Genomic DNA, 12,225 nt, shown 5'->3' on the forward strand with positions numbered 1-12,225 from the left:
GCTGCGGTGGGGGGCTCCCAGGTAGCCCAAGTCGAAGAAGAAGAGGAAGGCGCGATCACTCCTCGCGAGTCAGGGATCGCGAGGGCGGTCATCGCCAGTGAGAGAAGGCCCCACGCAGCTGAAGGTTGGGTCGAAGTGGACATCGGGGGAAGAAAGTTCAAGTTAAGGGGATCCCTCGTTGAAGAAGAGCGAAGGCTGATCATGGGTGTGATTGAGAAGCACATGAATGCCTTCGCATGGTCAGCATCCGACATGCCAGGAATCGACCCTGATTTCCTCTGCCATCGTCTGTCGATGGACCCCATGGTTCGACCTGTGCGACAGAGGCGAAGGAAATTCAACGAGGAAAAGAGGAAGGTGATCCACGACGAAGCGCAGAAGCTCCTTGCCGCAGGGCACATCAGAGAAATCCAGTACCCCGAGTGGCTAGCGAATGTGGTACTGGTTCAAAAGGCAAGCGGCAAGTGGAGAATGTGCGTGGACTTCACTGACCTCAACAAGGCGTGCCCCAAGGATTCTTACCCCTTACCCAGCATAGATGCTCTAGTTGATAGCGCCTCGGGGGGAAAGCTACTCAGCTTCTTGGACGCTTTCTCGGGGTATAACCAGATCAGGATGCACCCAATGGATGAATGCAAGACTGCGTTTATGACGGAACGGTCTTGCTATTGCTACAAGGTCATGCCATTTGGGTTAAAGAATGCGGGGGCTACCTACCAGCGGCTCATGGATAGGGTGCTCTCGCCCATGCTGGGAAGGAACGTACACGCCTATGTAGATGACATGGTGGTTACGTCCCAAGAGAAGAAGCATCATGCAGCTGATCTGGAAGAGCTATTCACCACCATTGCCAAGTACAGGCTGAAGCTCAACCCTGAGAAATGCATTTTTGGTGTAGAGGCTGGGAAGTTCTTGGGCTTCCTGTTGACAGAGCGGGGAATCGAAGCTAATCCGGAGAAGTGTGCGGCGATCGTGGGAATGAGGAGCCCAACGACGGTGAAGGAGGTGCAACAGCTCACCGGTCGCTTGGTAGCTCTGTCCCGGTTTATGTCCGCTGGAGGGGAGAAAGGTCACCCATACTTCCAGTGTCTCAAACGCAACAGCAGATTTCTCTGGACACAGGAGTGCGAGGAGGCCTTCATCAAGTTAAAGGGGTACCTGGCGAGCCCACCAGTCTTGCGAAAACCCCAGGTAGGCATCCCTCTTCGTCTATATTTTGCTGTGACGGAGAGAGCAGTCAGCTCGGTCCTGGTGCAAGAGCAGAGCCAGGCCCAGAGGCCTGTTTACTTCGTGAGTAAAGTGCTGCAAGGCCCTGAAACGAGGTACCAAGCCCTCGAGAAGGCTGCTCTAGCGTTGGTGTTTTCAGCCAGAAGACTCAGGCATTACTTCCACAGCTTCACAGTGGTGGTAATGACTGATCTGCCTATCCAGAACGTATTGAAGAAACCTGATGTAGCAGGCAGGATGGTCAAATGGGCAGTAGAATTGTCAGAATTTGATATTCAGTACGAGCCCCGAGGACCGATCAAGGGGCAGGTGTTCGCGGACTTTGTAGTCGAGCTATCATCAATCGCGACACCTGCAGAAGGGCTAGATTTCCGATGGGTGTTATCGGTGGATGGCTCCTCTAATCAGCAGGGAAGCGGCGCTGGAGTCATCCTGGAAGGACCAAATGGGGTACTGATCGAGCAGTCCCTCCGTTTTGCCTTCAAAGCTAGCAACAATCAGGCGGAGTATGAGGCCCTGATCGCAGGAATCTTGCTAGCAAGAGAAATGGGAGCAAGAAATCTGCTGGCCAAGAGCGATTCGTTACTGGTCACCGGGCAGGTTACGGGGGAGTTCCAAGCAAAGGATCCCCAGATGGCAGCCTACCTGGAGTATGTGCAGCTCCTGAAGACGTCCTTCGCCGAGTTTGAGTTAGTGCACGTGCCAAGAGAGCAAAATGCCCGAGCAGACCTGCTTGCTAAGCTGGCCAGCTCAGGCAAGGGGGCGAAGCAGAGGACCGTCATTCAGGAGACACTGAAGGTGCCGCGCGCGTTCGTATCAAACAACCAGGTGCTTCATGTATACAAGTCAATGGAGCGTCTAACGATCGGTCATCGGTCGTTGACCCAAGAAACGCTAAGAGCACCGAGGGTGAGATCGCGACCCTCAAAGACCGATGAGTCGATGGAGGTCCATGCGGAGAAGGAACCCGACACCTGGATGACGCCATACCAGCTATACTTAGAAGATGGTGTACTCCCGCTCGATCTGGCAGAGGCAAAAAGAATAAAGAGGGGGTCAAGTAAGTTTACTCTTATAGATGGAAGCCTATTTAGATTTGGATTCTCTCACCCTGTGCAGATCTGTGTACACGGCGAGCAATGCACCAGGCTCATGTCTGAGCTGCACGAGGGGGTGTGCGGAAGCCACGTAGGTGGTCGCGCTTTGGCAAGTAGAGTACTCCGCGCGGGGTACTACTGGCCAAAGCTGAAGGAAGATTGCATAAGGTTTGCTCAGCGATGCAAACAGTGTCAACTGCATGCAGACTGGCACAAGGCACCCCCTGAGGAGTTGAGGTCCATCCATAGCCCGTGGCCATTCCATACATGGGGGATTGACATCTTAGGACCCTTTCCCCTGGCGACAAAGCAGATGAAGTTCCTCATCGTGGCCATCGAGTATTTCACCAACTGGGTGGAGGCAGAGCCAGTCGCACACATCACCGCACAGAAAGTTGAACACTTCGTCTGGAAGAACATTGTCTGCCACTTCGGAATACCCAAGAGGCTGGTTTCCGACAATGGCACCCAGTTCACAAGTCATCAGCTGAGGAAGATGTGTGAAGAGTTAAAGATACAACAGGTCTTCGCATCAGTGGAGCACCCACAAACCAATGGGCAGGTGGAGTCAGCAAACCGAGTGCTGCTCAGGGGGCTGAAGCGAAGACTAGACAAGGCCAAAGGAGGCTGGGCAGAGGAGGTCCCCAGAATTGTATGGTCTTATCACACCACCCCACAGTCCAGCACCCATGAGACACCCTTCAGCCTTGTCTATGGGACAGACGCCATGATTCCTGTGGAGATACAGGAGAGCTCCCCCAGATTCTTGAACTTCGTTGCTGAAGAGTCCAATGAAGAGCGTAAGGTGAATCTGGATCTGCTAGACGAAGTGCGAGAAGAGGCCAGAGTCAGTGCTGAAGCTGTGAAGAGAAGAGTAGAGCGGAGGCACAACTCTAAAGTGAGGCCCAGGCGCTTCCAGGAAGGTGATCTGGTGATGAGAAAGGCGCATCAGAATGACATGCAGAACAAGTTATCCCCAAAGTGGACAGGCCCGTACAGAGTGATGGAGACATTGGAGAACGGAGCCTATCGCCTAGAGACTTTGGGGGAGGAGCAATCCCCAGAACGTGGAACGCCACCCATTTAAAATTTTATTTCAGTTAAAGTTGTACAGTAATGGCGTTCTCGCGCTAAAAGATACATGCTTTGTATGTGGTGGAAACAGTTGAACAGACAAGGGGGCACTCTTTTCCCTAAGGGGGTTTTTAACGAGGCCACCCAATTAAAGAAAAATTTCCAGCATATCAAGTGTGCTCAAGTATTAAAGTTAAAATCCTCCTTGCCCCAGGTGCAAGTGCAGGTGATTGGTTAGGCCCTACTTGCCCTAGGCGCAAGTACTGGCACCGATCTAAGTCTTCCTCACCCCAGGTGTGAGCGCAAGCAGTTAAAGGTTTGAAAAGCCAGGGGTGCTAGTAAGACCAAGGGAGGGAAAGGAAAGGTTTTGACAAAACGTCCTTACCCACTTGGCATACACCAATATTGGCCCAGTAAGACTCTTAGTCTGAAACCCTTCTCACCCCAGGAGTGAGGCAGGGAATGAGCGACTCAACTCGCCAAAGGGTGATGACCTTGGGGAATGTAAGAGGGGTTAGCGAGAAACACTTTTCTTTCCCCAAGACGAGGCATCACCTTGAGCGATCGATGTCAAAGTCCTTTATGCACTTAGCGCTAGAGCGACAGAGAAAGCTAAGTAAAGACTAAAGAACGATCACTGATGAGTCGTCAGTAATTGGCTAGGGGTGCAAAGCAGCGCACGAGGACGGTTAAACACCAAGCTGAGGGAATAGCCAGTCGTGATCAAGTAGAAGCAAAAGAATAAGAGAAGCAGATCGCGCTAAGCCTAAGCTGGTTAACACTTAGTCGTGCGCAAAGTGAAAGACGAAGCTCAAGATCGCGCTAAGCCTAAGCTGGTTAACACTTAGTCGTGTGCGAAAGGAAAGGTAAAGCCCAAGATCGCGCTGAACCTAAGCTAGCTAGTCGTGCACATAAAGATAAGTGAAGTTCAAAGAAAATGCAAAAGAAGAAACTTACGCAAGAAAGAAGCATTGAGATATTACATTCATAGCCAAGTCTTATACAATTCCAAAGTGCAAAGAAAAACTGTGCAGAAGCTAAATTTACAAGAGAAAAGAAGGGTTTAAGGGGCAGGGGGGATGAGCTTTCCATCCACCACTTCATGGTAGATGCTGAACTGCGAGAGGTCCAGGTCTGGGAGAACGCATTTGATTTGCTCGAGTGCTAGCTCGAATCCGTCTGTAAAGGCATCAGCACCCACGTTCATCAAATCGGCCTTCTCCACCTCCAGTTCTTGCTTTGAAGCCTCCGCAGCATCTCTCTCAGTGGTGACGACAGCAAGGGAGGAGGCAGCTTCAGACAGTTTGCCCACCACCTCCTCAAGTCTTTTCTCCCCAGCAGCAGCTGCTTCTTTGGCAGACTCGAGCTCCCCCAATAGCTGAGTGTTCTGTTGGCGCAGGGAGGAAGTCTCGGCCTTAAGCTCCACCACCTCACAGTCCAAAGAGCTCACCATCTGCCCCATCAAGATCTCCGTCTTGATGGTCTCTTGGACCTGCGCTAGGTATTCCCTCCTAGCCTTCTCCACCATGCCTCGCATCAGTTCAACGGACCCTTGAGCGACTTCGAAGTCACTTCGCAGTGACTCCTTGTCGTGCTCAAGCTCCTTCACCCTCTTCTCCAGGACTATTTGTTTGCGATGTTGGGTGGAGAATTCCGGAGAGAGCACCACCTGCCTTGCCAGGTGCATGTCAACCTCGTCACCATTCCACTCGACGAGCTCCCGGTTACTTATGAGCTGTCGAACTAGGGTGATGACCCTGCTGAAATTCTCGTGGGTGGCCCCAGAAGCGCTTGGGCGCGAGCTAGACCCACCACATTCAGCAGTGGCGGTAGGAATTGGCAGCAGTGGTGGTGGTGCACCCCCAGTTTGGGCAGAAGCACCCCCAGCAGGATGAGCGGATGGACCAGGTGATTGGCCTGCTGGGGGGGAAGATGGCAGCTTGGTAGCTGGAGGCAACTGCTGGCCTGGAGAAGGAGGGTTGATGGGCTCTGTGGCAGTTTGAGCGCAGGGAGGAGGGGAAGACCCTTCCTCTACTTCTACCACCTCAATCTCTCCAGGCTGGAGAGATGAGGCCCCCTCAACTGCTGATCTTTTCCTCTGGCGGTGTACAAGAGGAGAGCCTGAGCTCTCCTTTTCAGTCGAAGCGGCAGCCGCAGCAGCAGTTGAAGTGGAAGCCTTCACCAGCCTTTTCCTTTTCTTCCCTTGCTCGGGGCCTCCAGCTGGCGCGACCGAGAGTGGGGGGGCTGCGATGGGCTCAGTTGTAGAGGAAGAGGAGCGAGTGCCCTTGGCTCCCCTACGTTTGGCAAGCTCCAGTAAAGCTAGCTTCATGTCCTTCCCCGACATTGAGTCTGCATGCATGGAAAAAGGAAGAGTTAGATGACCAAGACATGCAAGTAAGTTAAAAAACACATAAAAGCATGCATGGAAAGGTGCAGGTATCCTAAGAGGGAAATGAAGAGCTACCTATATACTTCTTTAAGGCCACCACATTGAACTCGTCTTTGATGAGACGAGCAGAATTGTACTTGGCCCCCAGGAGCAGCCCGCACAGCTCGCGCTCATAAGGGGCCATGGCTTCGAGGTCCCTGGATTTCTTGAACTCAACTCCAGGAACCCAGTAGAGGGGGTACCCCTCGAGCAGACTTGGACTTTGAGGGGTAGCAGATATCATGTAGAATCTGCCCTTCCAATCTTTGAAGGATTGCTGGTACAGGCCCAGGAGCACCCGTCCAGCAACCCCGTTCAGGCTGACCCAGGACCTGTCCCCAGGGTTCTTCGCTTCGAAGAAATAGAGGAACATGTCCACGGAGGCGTTGTGCCCGAAATAGTTGCAGAGGATTTGAAACGCCCGGATGAAGGCCCAGACATTTGGATGGAGTTGGCAGGGCGCGACGTTTAACTCCATCATCAGCTCTTTTTCGAAGAAAGTGAAAGGGAGGCGCAACTTTAGTCTCTTGAAAATGGCGGAGTAGATGAAGACGAAGGGCACCCCATTAGTGGCCCTGTCATCCGCGCAGATAAGCATTCCTCGAGGAGGAATGCGGATCTGGATGTTGAAATCATTCTCCCTGTCGATGGAGCAGGAAGGCTCGTCGGGGTTGCGACTTAGCAGGGACGTGAGATGACCCTTAGGCAGCAGGGTGGAGGTTTCAGCGAGCAATGCCAGGGGAGCCCATTCGTAGACCCTGGCATTGTCGTGGTAGGAGGTAGCCACAGGCGGTGGTGGAGCTGGCGCACTCGCGGAAGGCTGTGCACCAGAAGAAGAGGCAATGATGCGCGCAGTTTGTTTCAAGCGAGCCATCGTGAGATAGCTGCAAATGGAGGAAAAACGAAAAAGTCAGAATGAATGGGAGAAGAAGGAATGATGAATGTTTCGGTGAAAACAGAAAAGGGAAAGGAGAAGGAGATGCCCAGATGAAAAGAAGAAGAAGAAGAAGCAGAAGCCAGGGTAAGAGCACGAAAAAACCCTAGCGCGGGTTCGAGAGAGGGAAATAGAGAAGATGAATGCACGATAACCAGAATGATAAATGCAATCGGTAAAGATGACCAAAAAGGGGCCAGGGAGAAGAAAAACCATACCTTTGGATGATCGCAAGAGTTTGGGAAGCAGAAAATTCGAAGAAAGATGGGTGCGCAGAGGAGAAGTTCGCAGAGAGTCTTGGAGTCGAATGAAGCAGATGGAGGAGCAGTGAAAGGGCGCGCCAATTTGAATAAGAGAAGCGCTAGCGACGCACAGCGCTGGCCGTTGATGGGGCCACGTGTCGCGAGATTAAGAGAAGAAGTCCAAACGTTAAAGACGCAGCATGTGAGGTGGCACGTGAGGCGGCCCCACTTGCCACGTGGACTGAGGGCATGACCACTTAGTCTCTTCGCTGAGAACGAGTTCTCGACTCGAGACTGGGGGGCTTGTGATCCGATCGGTCATCGGTAGTCGATGACGTCAGCAACAGAGAACTACGTGGACCACTCGCAGGGTGACACGTGGACCAGGTGGCAGAGAGGTCAGGGGGACGATCGCCAAGAGTGGCGATCGGTGGTCAGTAACCAAGTTACCACCGACAGATCAGGCGGCGGAGAGGTCGGGGGATAGATCACCCAGAATGGTGATCGGTGGTCAGTAGCCAAGTGGCCACCAGCAGACCAGTTCCCAGACTCGCGCCTGGAGGCAGAGCGCGAGAAGCGAATAAACACTGATCAGTCATCGGGTGTATTGTCATCGGGGTCTCGTGTTACACGCAGTTAAACTGGGACCGAGGTTCCCAGCGAGAGCGTTACGCATGGATCTCGCATGAGCACACCTCAGGGAATCATGCACGAGAGTGGCCTGAGGGGACTAGTAAGCCAGTCAGTGATTGGTGATTCCCTCAACCCATTACGTGCGTGGCATCGTGAAGGGTAAGTCGCCTACGCAGAGAGCAACGTTTGGTGAGTGTGCCTAGACCAGCCACACCCGACGTTCTCCTAAGAGTATGCGATTTACCCAGATAAGAGAAATATCCTAAGCTACTCCGCGAGGGCGTAACTTAAGCACACAAAGAGAAGCGCTAGAGCCCTTCCAGTAAATGACACGTGTATGGTTAGATGTGAGTTGCAGGCCTCCACGTGTCACCATCTGAGAGGGGTGCGGTCCAGACAAAAGTGCACTCCGTACCATTAAGGGTACAGACAGGCGCAGCCCAGCGCAGAGACGGGCGGACACGCACAAACACCCACGCTCTCTGATTCTGCAGGTACGCTGTCTCTGAAAAGAGTAACAGGTTTCTGACACATGCCAGAAAAGCATAACAGAATTCTGTTATGCCCAGAAGCAGAGACAGAGAGATAAAAGGAGGAATCAGGGAGAGAAGTGGGGGAGACGAAAAACAGAGAGCAAGAGTTCTCACACACACGCTACTAGTTTTCTAGTCTTTGGTGGTTCTGTGGACTAACTTGATCGTCGGAGTGCAAACGGCCGCTAGAGGCGCCGTCTGTGCGTTTTGCAGGTCACGTTTGGAGAAGCAAGAGAAGGTTCTGAGGGTGATTCTGCAGAAGACGCAGTCGCGTAGACAGGGCAGAGAGTGCTACGAAGCGATTCCTCCACGTTCGAGTTGCCGGCAGGATCACCAACTTTGGTTTATATGAGTGGTTAGTCATGCCTTTTGGCCTAACTAATGCACCAAGTACTTTCATGCGCCTCATGCATCATGTTCTTAGACCTTTCATTTGTAAGTTTGTTGTTGTTTACTTTGATGACATTCTCATTTATAGCTTATCTTTGAATGACCATAGGTTGCATGTTAGGCAAGTTTTAGAAACCCTTAGGAAGGAACATTTGTATGCTAACCTTGCTAAATGTATGTTTGCTCTTGATCATATAGAATTCCTAGGGTTTGTTGTGAGTTTTAAAGGGGTCCATGTGGACAAAACAAAAGTGGTGGCCATTCAAAATTGGCCTACACCGAAATCTTTAAATGAGGTCCGAAGTTTCCATGGACTTGCTTCTTTCTATAGAAGATTTGTCCCAAACTTTGGTACCATTGCCGCACCACTCAATGACATAGTGAAAAAGGAAGTGGTCTTTCATTGGTGAGAAGCACAACAAAATGCTTTTGACACTTTGAAAGAAAAATTGACTAATGCTCCCATCTTGGCCCTTCCTAATTCCACTAAGACATTTGAGATTGAGTATGATGCTTCAAGCATAGGTATTGGGGCTGTTCTCCTTCAAGAGGGCCACCCCATAGCCTATTTTAGTGAGAAATTGAAGGGAAGTCATCTCAATTATTCCACCTATGATAAGGAATTATATGCACTTGTTAGGGCTTTGTTTACTTGGCAACACTATCTTTTTCCCAAAGAGTTTGTGATACATAGTGATCATGAATCTCTTAAATATTTGAAAAGCCAAAACAAACTTAACAAGAGGCATGCTAAGTGGGTGGAATTCTTTGAGCAATTTCCTTATGTGATCAAACACAAGCAAGGCAAACTAAATATTGTGGCGGATGCTCTTTCTAGAAGATACACTTTGCTAAATCTTTTAACCTCTCAATATCTTGGTTTTGATCACATTAAGGAACTTTATCATGATGACCTTGATTTTTCTCTCATCTATCAAGAGTGTCTTAAGGGAGGACACAAAGATTTTTTTATTCAAGATGGCTTTCTTTTTAAAGGAAAACGTCTTTGTGTTCCTCAATGCTCTATTAGATTATCTCTTGTTAGAGAAGCTCATGAGGGGGGTTTAATGGGACATTTTGGGGTTGCTAAAACTTTGGATGTGTTGCATGAACATTTCTTTTGGCCTCATATGCATAAACATGTTCATAGTTTGTGTGATAAATGCATAGCTTGCCGCAAAGCTAAGTCTAAAATGCATCCCCATGGTCTATATACTCCTCTTCCTATCCCTTCAATGCCTTGGGTAGATATATCTATGGATTTCATCTTAGGCTTACCCAAGACATCAAAGGGAAAGGACTCCATTTTTGTGGTAGTGGATCGTTTTTCAAAGATGGCTCACTTTATTCCTTGCCACAAAGTGGATGATGCATGCCACATTGCAAACCTCTTCTTCCAAGAAGTGGTTCACCTACATGGGATTCCTAGGTCTATAGTGTCCAATAGAGATCCCAAGTTCTTGAGTCACTTTTGGAAGACCTTGTGGGGCAAGCTTGAGACTAAGCTTTTATTTTCTACCACTTGCCACCCACAAACTGATGGTCAAACCGAGGTGGTGAATAGAACTTTGGGACAACTATTGAGATGTTTTATTTCGGGGAATCCTAGAGTGTGGGAGAATTTACTACCACATGTTGAGTTTGCATATAATCGTGTAGTAAATTCTACCACCTCACATTCTCCTTTTGAGGTGGTCTATGGGTTTAATCCCCTAACACCTCTTGATCTTCTTCCTATTCCCCTTCTTGGAGATGTCTTGTGCAAAGATGGGGATGAAAAGGCTTCTTTTGTGAAAACTTTGCATAAAGACATCAAGAAGAGAATTGAGAAGAAGGTTGGTGTTCCGTCCGGTAGACTGGGACGTCTTCATGCGCGACCTCAACTGTCAGCTAGGGACTCCTTCCCACTGATTACCTGTGGATTCCTGCAAAAAAGGACAAAGAGGCGCCCTAGCGGCCGTTTGCACTCCGACGCTCAAGTCAGCCAGCAAGAAACACCAAAACTGTGCACCTCCGTCTCTGAGCACCGCGTATGGCACTCTGAAGGTGGTAAAAAGAACTGTGTATTGTGTGTATATTTTCTCCCTCAGGCAAAGATCTTTCCCCAGTCCCTTGTACGTAACCTCAAGGCACGAGCAAGCAACTAGAGAGTTATGGTAAATTTTTCCAAAAGTTCGAACCCCGTTCCCAACATTCTCAACGCTATTTAAACTACCCAGCATTTAAAGCGCCTTAAAGCGCTTTTAATCACAAACGTAACGCGCTCAATTAAATCGTCTAATTAGAAAACGTAGCGCATTTAAGACGTTGAAACGCTTGGGAGCCATCATAGTACCTGAACGCTCGAAACGGAAACTGTATTGAATGACTTTAATTACCTGGCACCTGACTAAAGGGTGTTTCTATTCTGACCTGGCTGTCGTACATGTGGAGGGCCTCACGACGCCATGACCCCATCTGGGGGCGTTTCTGCCCAGCTGGGGATGTTTCTACGCGTGAGTCCTCCTGCCTGGGAGTGCTACTGCGCTAGGGGTGACTTTTTGGGTGCCAACTCATGCCCCCAATCATCTAGTCACTCACTTTGAGAGCGTATCTGCCTTCCTCTTGTACCCTGCACCCGGCTACCCTGGGCGTGACCTTCCTCTTGAGTCGTATCTGTCCCAAAGGCGTCTCTGGGGCGGCAGGGGTACTTCTCGAGTCAGGCTGCCCTACATTGGTGTTGTTGCTATGGCCTTGAAGCCACCTTTCTCTCCTCTTCATTACTGTTCCCTGGTTATCTAGGGTTTGGGGCCTTCCCACGGCGTCGCCTCCTCCATGGTCTTTCCTACCCATGGGTATCGGGGAGCAGCGCCGTGGTCACCTTGCCCTTGTGCCATTCCATCTTGGCGACACCCAGTTGGGCGGCGCCCTATCTCGGCGATGCCCTGCTTGGCGACACTTTACGTTGACTTTGACCTTGACTTTGTCAACGCCCGGGTACGGGACGGTACACAAGCCCCCCAGTCTTAAGCTGATGACTTGTCTTCAGCGAAAAGACTAAGGCCTCGCCCACGCCATCCACGTGGCACCCGGTGACGTGTCATTCTTGCTGACGTAGCAACCTTGGAACCATTGACGTGACGCTCTCCAAACCCTTGGGGTGCTCTTAATGGTTGATTGGACATTCTCTGAAACGGGGAAAGCAACGCTTTTTGGGGTCACGCTTGATCGCGTGCCACGTGGCTCATCACGCGGTCACCCTTAAGAACCTCTTGCGCTCCCCTTGAGTGCCTAATCCTGCAACACGTGGCACCATCGCACGGTCACCATTCGTTGTCCCTCGCGCTCCTCGTAACGTTTAAGTTACCCAAACCCCGCGCTTGGAACCACTGTTACATCCATTTTCTCTGCCTTTCCTCACTGTTCATCTTCTTCGAATCCCTTCTCCCGCGACCCCTGCTCTTTCGTGCTTCCGCTCTCCACGCCCTTCAACCCCCCAAAGGTACGGTTTTTCCTCTCCTTGATGATTCCTTTTACTGCATGAACTGCTTGGGACTGTCCATGTTAATGCATTTCTTTGAATATCGCTTGTATGCTTCTCCATTCCTCTCGTTCCTCTTTTCTCTCGTGTGGGTAGGGTTCTCCTAGGATTCCTCCATTTTTCCCCCTTTCTTCGCCCAATCCTTTT

The sequence above is a fragment of the Phaseolus vulgaris genome, chromosome 3 (assembly GCF_000499845.2).
Source record: "Phaseolus vulgaris cultivar G19833 chromosome 3, P. vulgaris v2.0, whole genome shotgun sequence".
NCBI lineage: Eukaryota > Viridiplantae > Streptophyta > Magnoliopsida > Fabales > Fabaceae > Phaseolus > Phaseolus vulgaris.